Source organism: Salmo salar, chromosome ssa03 (genome assembly GCF_905237065.1).
Source record: "Salmo salar chromosome ssa03, Ssal_v3.1, whole genome shotgun sequence".
NCBI classification, from domain to species: Eukaryota; Metazoa; Chordata; class Actinopteri; order Salmoniformes; family Salmonidae; genus Salmo; species Salmo salar.
The window spans coordinates 37,509,838-37,520,490 of NC_059444.1; the positions used below are offsets into that span (position 1 = coordinate 37,509,838).

General features: G+C 44.1%; 2 non-coding genes across 2 annotated transcripts; both read left to right on the forward strand.

Annotated features, from left to right (window-relative positions):
* The first annotated feature begins 7,676 nt into the window (after positions 1-7,676).
* On the forward strand, positions 7,677-7,748 carry trnae-cuc (transfer RNA glutamic acid (anticodon CUC)). The gene has a single exon. It is a non-coding gene; the product is annotated as a tRNA-Glu (tRNA).
* Positions 7,749-8,508: 760 nt separating this feature from the next.
* Positions 8,509-8,580, forward strand: trnae-cuc (transfer RNA glutamic acid (anticodon CUC)). The gene has a single exon. It is a non-coding gene; the product is annotated as a tRNA-Glu (tRNA).
* The last annotated feature ends 2,073 nt before the right edge of the window (positions 8,581-10,653 follow it).

A 10,653-nucleotide genomic window follows, 5' to 3' on the forward strand; every position in this document is an offset into this window, starting at 1 on the left:
GGGCTCTGACAGTGCTCCTCCTGCTCCTCCTTGCACAAAGGCGGAGGTAGCGGTCCTGCTGCTGGGTTGTTGCCCTCCTACGGCGTCCTCCACATCTCCTGATGTACTGGCCTGTTTCCTGGTAGCGCCTCCATGCTCTGGACACTACGTTGACAGACACAGCAAACCTTCTTGCCACAGCTCGCATTGATGTGCCATCCTGGATGAGCTGCACTACCTGAGCCACTTGTGTGGGTTGTAGACTCCGTCTCATGCTACCACTAGAGTGAAAGCACCGCCAGCATTCAAAAGTGACCAAAACATCAGCCGGGAATCATAAGAACTGAGAAGTGGTCTGTGGTCATCACCTGCCGAACCACTCCTTTATTGGGGGTGTCTTGCTAATTGCCTATAATTTCCACCTGTTGTCTATTCCATTTGCACAACAGCATGTGAAATTTATTGTCAATCAGTGTTGCTTCCTAAGTGGCCAGTTTGATTTCACAGAAGTGTAACATTTGTTGTTGAAGTAGAAGTCCTGGGAGTGCATTCTGACGAAGAACAGCAAAGGTAATCCAATTGTTCTAATAGTAATTCTGAGTTTAGGTTGCCCCAAACTTGGTGGGTGTCAAATTAGCTAGCCTGCGATGTACTCAGAATATTACAAAATGTGCTTTCGCCGAAAAGCTATTTTAAAATCTGACATAGCGATTGCATAAAAAAGTTCTGTATCTATAATTCTTAAAATAATTTATGTATTTTGTCAACGTTTATCATGAGTAATTTAGTAAATTCACCGGAAGTTTTCGGTGGGGATACTTTTTCTGAACATCACACGCCAATGTAAAAAGCTGTTTTTTGATATAAATATGAACTTGATTGAACAAAACATGCATGTATTGTATAACATAATGTCCTAGGAGTGTCATCTGATCTGATGAAGATCAACAAAGGTTAGTGCTGCATTTAGCTGTGGTTTTGGTTTTTGTGACATATATGCTTGCTTTGAAAATGGCTGTGTGATTATTTTTGGCAGGGTACTCTCCTGACATAATCTAATGTTTTGCTTTCGCTGTAAAGCCTTTTTGAAATCGGACAATGTGGTTAGATTAACGAGAGTCTTGTCTTTAAAATGGTGTAAAATAGTCATATGTTTGAGAAATTGAAGTTATAGCATTTTTGAGGTATTTGTATTTCGCGCCACGCGATTCCACTGGCTGTTGAATAGAGTGGGACGCTAACGTCCCACTGGCCCAGAGAGGTTAACACTCCGGCCATCTTACAATTATAAGCTCAATGCCCTCAATCTCACACAAATTATCAATGAACCTACCAGGTACAACCTCAAATCCGTAAACACAGGCACCCTCATAGATATCATCCTGACCAACCTGCCCTCCAAATACACCTCTGCTGTCTACAACCAGGATCTCAGCGATCACTGCTTCATTGCTTGCGTCCGTAATGGGTCTGCGGTCAAACGACCACCCCTCATCACTGTCAAGCGCTCCCTAAAACACTTCAGCGAGCAGGCCTTTCTAATCGACCTGGCCCGGGTATCCTGGAAGGATAATGACCTCATTACGTCAGTAGAAGATGCCTAGTTATTCTTTAAAAGTGCTTTCCTCACAATCTTACACAATCATGCCCCATTCAATTCATTTAGAACCAGGAACAGATATAGCCGTGGTTCACTCCAGACCTGACTGCCCTTGACCAGCACAAAATCATCCTGTGGCGTACTGCATTAGCCACTGCGATATGCAACTTTTCAGGGAAGTTAAGAATCAATATACGCAGGCAGTTAGGAAAGCAAAGGCTAGCTTTTTCAAACAAGAAATTTACATCCTGCAGCACAAACTCCAAAAAGTTCTGGGACACTGTAAAGTCCATGGAGAATAAAAGCACCTCCTCCCAGCTGCCCACTGCACTGAGGCTAGGAAACACCGTCACCACCGATAAATCCATGACAATTGAGAATTTCAAGAAGCATTTTACTACAGCTGGCCATGCTTTCCACCTGGCCACCCCTACCCTGGTCAACAGCCCTGCACCACCCAAAGAAACTTACCCAAGCCTCCCCCATTTCTCCTTCACGCAAATCCAGATAGCTGATGTCCTGAAAGAGCTGCAAAATCTGGACCCCTACATATCAGCTGGGCTAGAAAATCTGGACCATCTCTTTCTAAAATGATCCACCACAATTGTTACAACCCCTATTACTAGCCTGTTCAACCTCTCTTTCGTAACGTCTGAGATCCCCAAAGATTGGAAAGCTGCCGCGGTCATCCCCCTCTTCAAAAGGGGGAGACACTCTAGATCCAAACTGCTACAGACCTATATCTATCCTACCTTGCCTTTCTAAGGTCTTCGAAAGCCAAGTTAACAAAACAGATCACCGACCATTTCGAATACCACTGTACATTCTCCACTATGCAATCTGGTTTCCGAGCTGGTCATGGGTGCACCTCAGCCACGCTCAAGTTCCAAAACGATATCATAACCTCAATCGATAAGAGACAATACTGTGCAGCTGTATTCATAGACCTGGCCAAGGCTTATTGGTAGACTCAACAGCCTTGGTTTCTCAAATGATTGCCTCGCCTGTTTCACCAACTACTTCTCAGACAGAGTTCAGTGTGTCAAATCGGAGGGCCTGTTGTCCGGACCCCTGGCAGTCTCTATAGGGATGCCACAGGGTTCAATTCTTGGGCCGACTCTTTTCTCTTTCTGTCGCTCGTGCTGCTGGTGATTCTCTGATCCACCTCTACGCAGACGATACCATTCTGTATACTTCTGGCCCTTCTTTTGACACTGTGTTAACTAACCTCCAGATGAGCTTCAATGCCATACAACTCTCCTTCCATGGCCTCCAACTGCTCTTAAATGCAAGTAAAACTAAATGCATGCTTCAATCGATCTCTACCAGCACCTGCCCGCCCGTCCAGCATCACTACTCTGGACGGTTCTGACTTAGGTATTTGTAGATGTCCACATATTCTAGGTGTCTGGTTAGACTGTAAACTCTCCTTCCAGACTCACATTAAGCATCTCCAATCCAAAATTAAATCTAGAATTGGCTTCCTATTCCACAACAAAGCATCCTTCACTCATGCTGCCAAACATACCCTCATAAAACTGACTATCCTACCGATCCTTGACTTCGGCGATGTCATTTACAAAATAGCCTCCAACACTCTACTCAGCAAATTGGATGCAGTCTATCACAGTGCCATCCGTTTTGTCACCAAAGCCCCATATACTACCCACCACTGCGACCTGTATGCTCTCGATGGCTGGCCCTCGCTTCAAATTTGTTACCAAACCCACTGGCTCCAGGTCATCTATAAGTCTTTGCTAGTTAAAGCCCCACCTTATCTCAGCTCACTGGCCACCATAGCAGCACCCACCCGTAGATTTCACTGGTCACCCCCAAAGCCAATTCCTTTGACCGCCTTTCCTTCCAGTTCTCTGCTGCCAATGACTGGAACAAATTGCAAAAATCACTGAAGCTGGACACTCATATCTCCCTCACTAACTTTAAGCACCAGCTGTCAGAGCAGCTCACAGATCACTGCACCTGTACATAGCCCATCTGCAAATAGCCCATCCAACTACCTCATCCCCATACTGTTATTTATTTTTGCTCCTTCGCACCCCAGTATCTCTACTTGCACATTTATCACTCGTGTTTAATTTCTAAATTGTAATTATTTCGCCACTATGGCCTATTTATTTCCTTACCTCACCTCATTTGCACACACTGTATATATACTTTTTTCTATTGTGTTATTGACTGTATGTTTGTTTATTCCATTTTTTTATTTCACCTTTATTTAACCAGGTAGGCTAGTTGAGAACAAGTTCTCATTTCCAACTGCGACCTGGCCAAGATAAAGCAAAGCAGTTCGACATATACAACAACAGAGTTACACATGGAATAAACAAACATACAATCAATAATACAGTAGAAAATCTATATACAGCATGTGCAAATGAGGTAGGATAAGAGTGGTAAGGCAATAAATAGGCCATGGTGGTAATGTAATTACAATATAGCAATTAAAACACTGGAATGGTAGAATGTGCATAAGATAAATGTGCAAGTAGAGATACTTGGGTGCAAAGGAGCAAGATAAATAAATACAGTATGGGGATGAGGTAGTTGGATGGGCTATTTACAGATGGGCTATGTATAGGTGCAGTGTCTGTGAGCTGCTCTGACAGCTGTTGCTTAAAGCGGGAGGTAAGAGTCTCCAGCTTTAGTGATTTTTGCAGTTCGTTCCAGTCATTGGCAGCAGAGAACTGGAAGGAGAGGTGGCCGAAGGAAGAATTGGCTTTGGGGGCGACCAGTGAGATATACAGTGAGATATACCGGCTGGAGCGCGTGCTACGGATGGGTGCTGCTATGGTGACCAGTGAGCTGAGATAAGGCGGGGCTTTACCTAGCAGAGACTTGTAGATGACCTGGAGCCAGTGGGTTTGGCGACGAGTATGAAGCGAGGGCCAGCCAACGAGAGCGTCCAGGTCGCAGTGGTGGGTAGTATATGGGGCTTTGGTGACAAAACTGATGGCACTGTGGGAGACTGCATCCAATTTGTTGAGTAGAGTGTTGGAGGCCATGTGTAACTCTGTGTTGTTGTTTGTGTCGCACTGCATTGCTTTATCTTGGCCAGGTCACAGTTGTAAATAAGAACCTGTTCTCAACTAGCCTACCTGGTTAAATAATGGTGAATAAAAAAATATTTAAAAAAAAGATTAATGGGGTTATGGCTCCCTCTAATGTTCCATATACATTCACGCAGTCTGTTAACTGCACTTTGACCAACCAATATCCAGACTGAATCCTACTGTAAAGATGGGATGGTACCTTTTCCCATGTGTTGAACTCTCCTCAATCTCACCAAGCATAAACAAAAAATATGAACCCGAACTATACTAAACCAGAAAATGAAACATGTAAAGATCCAGAAGGGGGTTTTCCCACCAGCTAACATGCAGGGGATTTCAACTCTCCAATGTAGACTCTTCACTCCGCATAGCCACTCTATAGCCTCATCCTTTATATATATGGAAATTAAAATCAATAAAAGAAGATTGAGGCTCTTCCACCTAAAACCAAGCCTGGGCACCAATATAGATTCACACATATCTCAGTTTGAGCTAGGGTTGCCAACTTTCTCACTACTAAATAAGGAACAAAAGGTGGCGTGCCAGTGCACGGTGACACGGCGGTGTGGGTATGGTGTAATGGGAATGAATATACAGTGTATATTGGAATTGGAAAGGCATTATGAGTTATGTGAGCTGGGCAATTAGCTTTCAGAATGCGATTGTTGTCACTGCTCAATAACTGGTAAACGGAGTGGTGTTTTCCCAAATTGACCAAAGTTGGCTGTGATGTGTCTAATATCCAGTTCATGCTTTTCCAGACAGTTCATCAGAGCTTGATGTATGCCATTTGTTCATCACTGTCTTCATAAAAGTCAAGTAACTTGCACTGCACTCCGTCAGACACAGAGAAATATCTGACGCACACTGGAAACATTTTTTCTATTTCCCTTGTTTGAGGCATCACAACTGAGAAATACACGGGCTCACCTTCCGTAGGAGGCAGATCATCATTTTCCGCAGTAGACGTCACGAAGAATGCGCCGATATTGCTAACACCTTTAGCTAGCGTAGCCTTCTTGTGCATTTCTGTGGATGCATGCAGAGTTCGGTCACTCTCCCCTCCATGGCCAATTGAGAATTCCTGACGGCATAAAGTACAGAAAGCTTTCGTCGAGTCACCACTGACAGCCTTAACCCACCTCTTTTTTTGCATCCCATTGTTTGTTGTAGCTGCACAGTCTTTCTTTTTGCAAGTTTATCCATATTTCCTTGATATGCCAAACCGACCGAACAACAACATCAATTACTTTTCCGGAATTGGCGCGTTTACGCTATTACTGTGATTGGATGAATATACGGGACAAGGGGGATCACGTATGGGCCAAACCAATTTCGGCCAATATAAGGGACATCCCGGCTAATACGGGACAGTTGGCAGCCCTAGTCTGAGCTATAGTGGCAGTTACTTTAGCAAGAAAAATGATAAAACATACGAATATTACTGAACAGGAGCACTTGAGAACTCACATCACTGCTTCATGATCAGATTCAAATAAAAAAGTTATCCAATGCTGCAGAGGTGCAGCTTAAAGTTATTTACCCGAGAGAGTCAATAAGCGCAGCAGCCTCTTCAGGTGTGTAGAGTTTTTTAGGCGATCCGTTGACCATAATCTCCAATGTGGCCCTGTACATCAGTGCGTAGTCCATATTCATTATCTGGAGTCGAGCCTTCACCTCATCAAACGTCATGCGTCTTCGTACAACCGCTGTGGAATAATCATTGAAGAATGAGACCCTTGGACTTTGACTAACGTCAGAACCGATGCGTCTGGCCGCATCCATGACGCACTGCTTGTGGGTGAAGTTGTCCAGCTTCACACGACCAGCCTTAGTATCCATTTGTAGGTAGCCAGGGATCCATTCCACGAAAATGTATACTGAACGTGTCCCTTTCCGGGAGTCCCACAACACGGATATTGCATCTGCGTCCTCGATTATCCAAGTCGTCAATGTGCTGCGCCATTTCGCGCACCTGTTTCTCAAGTGCCTTTATTTATTGATGTAGTTGAAGTTTACACAGTAGCAATTCTTCCTCCTGCCTCATCCACACGCTTGACAACCCTCTGTAGTTCAGCTGAATGGCCTGCTATTGCTTCCAAGACCGTTCCTATCTTAACATCGATCTCTTTAGTAATGTTATCCGTCTTCTTTTCAATCACCTTCCTTATTGTCCTATCGAGATTCTGGGAGGGGTGTAGTTTTCCAACCAGCAATGACCTGAGTGAGGATGTTGAGGACCTCTGGGAAGTGGGACCAGTGGTCATCTGGTCTTTGCATGGCTGGGGGGTGGCGGATGGCTGGATGTTGGACTTAATCCTGATAGCCTCCCAGCCCTCAGGGAAGAGATCCATGTGTTTCTTGAAAGCCATTTTATCAGCATCATGGTTTTTTAAATCACTACTTGCTGGCTGAGAGGCAGATTCTTTCTGCATGATGCCACCAAATACCCAGCCCAGCACACTTTCAACCACCCACTTGAAGGTCTGCTCCTTATAAAGGCCAAACCGCATCTTATGCTGACCCAGCAAATGTGCTCTGCTTGCTGGGTTGCCACCTCTGAGCAGTACAGCCCTCCTGGCTGAATCCACCACTTTGTCTGGAGACAGGCTTGCTCCATTCTCTTTTAGTAGTTTTAGTCCTGTAACTCCTGGAATCCTTACTGTCCTTTAAGACAAGGATTCCATTTGGCAGTTTTCTGAAGCTGGACTCCATGTCTGCTGTGAAAATAAAGGGGAACGTTTGTATTTAATAAGCATAAATGATATACATTTTAATCACAGTGAGCAGATTAGATTAATAGATGGAACAATAAAATGAAGTGTATAAACTCTAGCTACCTCTAGCTACTTGCTAAAGGACATTTCTACTACAAACAGACACACCAGCATAAGCAAGAGCATAGGATATCGCTCGTGCCTTTTAATTCATAATTAACATGATGACCCTATAAAAACAGTATTTACGCTATATCCGTGGCCAAGTAAAGCTTTATTTCTTCACTTTTCTCGCCTAAATGTATGGTTTCCCTGGTGGTCTAGTGGTTAGGATTCGGCGCTCTCACCGCCGCGGCCCGGGTTCGATTCCCGGTCAGGGAACATCTTTTTGATTTTGACCCCCTCAGCTGAAAATACAGTTTTTAAGTGTTTGGGATTATTTTAAAAAGTAATAGGTTTATTCCCCACTGAACAATTTATGGTTACAAGGCTTTTTCATCGTGTTTCACCTTGTTAACTGTGAATGACAATGAACAACTTTGATGGCCATGTTAAATGTTTTTCTTCATGTTAACAAAGTCGGTAGAGCAAAGGTGCAGACGCTCTGAAGTACTACAGGGCTGCTTTGGGCTAATTGCCGACGTGCTGTGAGCTATCCGGTGCCCTGTTGAAAATGTCAGATACATTAATTTGCTTGACCATGCTGTAGGAAAATGCTTTGTGGACTTCACCAGACAGATGTTGCGTTACATTTATTCTGACACTGTGTCTTCTTATTGTCTCGGATTTAGGCCTATATTTTTTATTTATTTATTTCACCTTTATTTAACCAGGTAGGCAAGTTGAGAACAAGTTCTCATTTACAATTGCGACCTATATATCATGGTGGCTAGGCCTGTGAGCTAACAGGTTACAGAGCAAACAACGCAATAATCACAACGCATATGGCTTTTTTTTAACGGATTGGCTTCCCCAGTGATTTTACCCTCACACCGATACTGCAGAGTTTTGCTCGCCGTGTGCTCCCCTCGTAAAAGCCAAGTGTGAGTATTGTAAGTTAGCTGGTGTTGCTGTCCAATCGGACAAATGTGTACTTTGTGTAATATATGTCATGTCACTTGTTGGCACTACAAATGTCGTTTCCCTGGTGGTCTAGTGGTTAGGATTCGGCGCTCTCACCGCCGCGGCCCGGGTTCGATTCCCGGTCAGGGAACTACCCTTTTGCGAACTCAAATCGAAAGTACCGTTTTTGACTGCTTGGAAGTATTCAAAAGCTCATAGGCTTATTCCCCACTGAACAACTTCTGGTTGCAAGGATCTTGAATAGTTTTTTTTTTTTACAGTTACCATGGTGAAAAACAATTTAAAAACTTTGATGGTCACCATGGACCTGCCGTTCATTAATTGTTTATGGTTCATTGAACATGGGAAACAGTGTTTAAACCCTTTACAATGAAGATCTGTGAAGTTATTTGGATTTTTACAAATTATCTTTGAAAGACAGGGTTCTGAAAAAGGGACGTTTCTTTTTTTGCTGACACAGCTGTCCATTTTTTGGTCCTTAAATGAAACTGGTATATGTGTCTGTCAGCGTAGTGTCCAGAGCATGGAGGCGCTACCAGGAGACAGGCCAGTACATCAGGAGACGTGGAGGAGGCCGTAGGAGGGCAACAACCCAGCAGCAGGACCGCTACCTCCGCCTTTGTGCAAGGAGGAGCAGGAGAAGCACTGCCAGAGCCCTGCAAAATGACCTCCAGCAGGCCACAAATGTGCATGTGTCTGCTCAAACGGTCAGAAACAGACTCCATGAGGGTGGTATGAGGGCCCGACGTCCACAGGTGGGGGTTGTGCTTACAGCCCAACACCGTGCAGGACGTTTGGCATTTGCCAAAGAACACCAAGATTGGCAAATTCGCCACTGGCGCCCTGTGCTCTTCACAGATGAAAGCAGGTTCACACAGAGCACATGTGACAGACGTGACAGAGTCTGGAGACGCCGTGGAGAACGTTCTGCTGCCTGCAACATCCTCCAGCATGACCGGTTTGGCGGTGGGTCAGTCATGGTGTGGGGTGGCATTTCTTTGGGGGGGCCGCACAGCCCTCCATGTGCTCGCCAGAGGTAGCCTGACTGCCATTAGGTACCGAGATGAGATCCTCAGACACCTTGTGAGACCATATGCTGGTGCGGTTGGCCCTGGGTTCCTCCTAATGCAAGACAATGCTAGACCTCATGTGGCTGGAGTGTGTCAGCAGTTCCTGCAAGAGGAAGGCATTGATGCTATGGACTGGCCCGCCCGTTCCCCAGACCTGAATCCAATTGAGCACATCTGGGACATCATGTCTCGCTCCATCCACCAACGCCACGTTGCACCACAGACTGTCCAGGAGTTGGCGGATGCTTTAGTCCAGGTCTGGGAGGAGATCCCTCAGGAGACCATCCGCCACCTCATCAGGAGCATACCCAGGCGTTGTAGGGAGATCATACAGGCACGTGGAGGCCACACACACTACTGAGCATCATTTTGACTTGTTTTAAGGACATTACATCAAAGTTAGATCAGCCTGTAGTGTGGTTTCCACTTTAATTTTGAGTGTGACTCCAAATCCAGACCTCCATGGGTTGATAAATTGGATTTCCATTGATTATTTGTGTGATTTTTGTTGTCAGCACATTCAACTATGTAAAGAAAAAAGTATTGAATAAGATTATTTCTTTCATTCAGATCTAGGATGTGTTGTTTAAGTGTTCCCTTTATTTTTTTGAGCAGTATATTTCGCCCCCGCCCCCCAGATTTCTTTCAACAAAACTTATTCAAAAATTGTTGAATGAGTTTCTTGTAAATATATATTATATTCCTTCTATTGTAGCCAGTTAAATACTGACCGTATTTTCTTATTATCTGCTAAGCCATTACAATTATAACTGGCTATACTTATTTCACCATTTATTATAACTGGCTATACTTATTTCACCGCTGGTGATTTGCATTCAAAGTTGGGAAAAGTTTATACACTGCTCAAAAAAATAAAGGGAACACTAAAATAACACATCCTAGATCTGAATGAATGAATGAAATAATCTTATTCAATACTTTTTTCTTTACATAGTTGAATGTGCTGACAACAAAAATCACACAAATAAATCAATGGAAATCCAATTTATCAACCCATGGAGGTCTGGATTTGGAGTCACACTCAAAATTAAAGTGGAAAACCACACTACAGGCTGAAACAACTTTGATGTAATGTCCTTAAAACAAGTCAAAATGAGGCTCAGTAGTGTGTG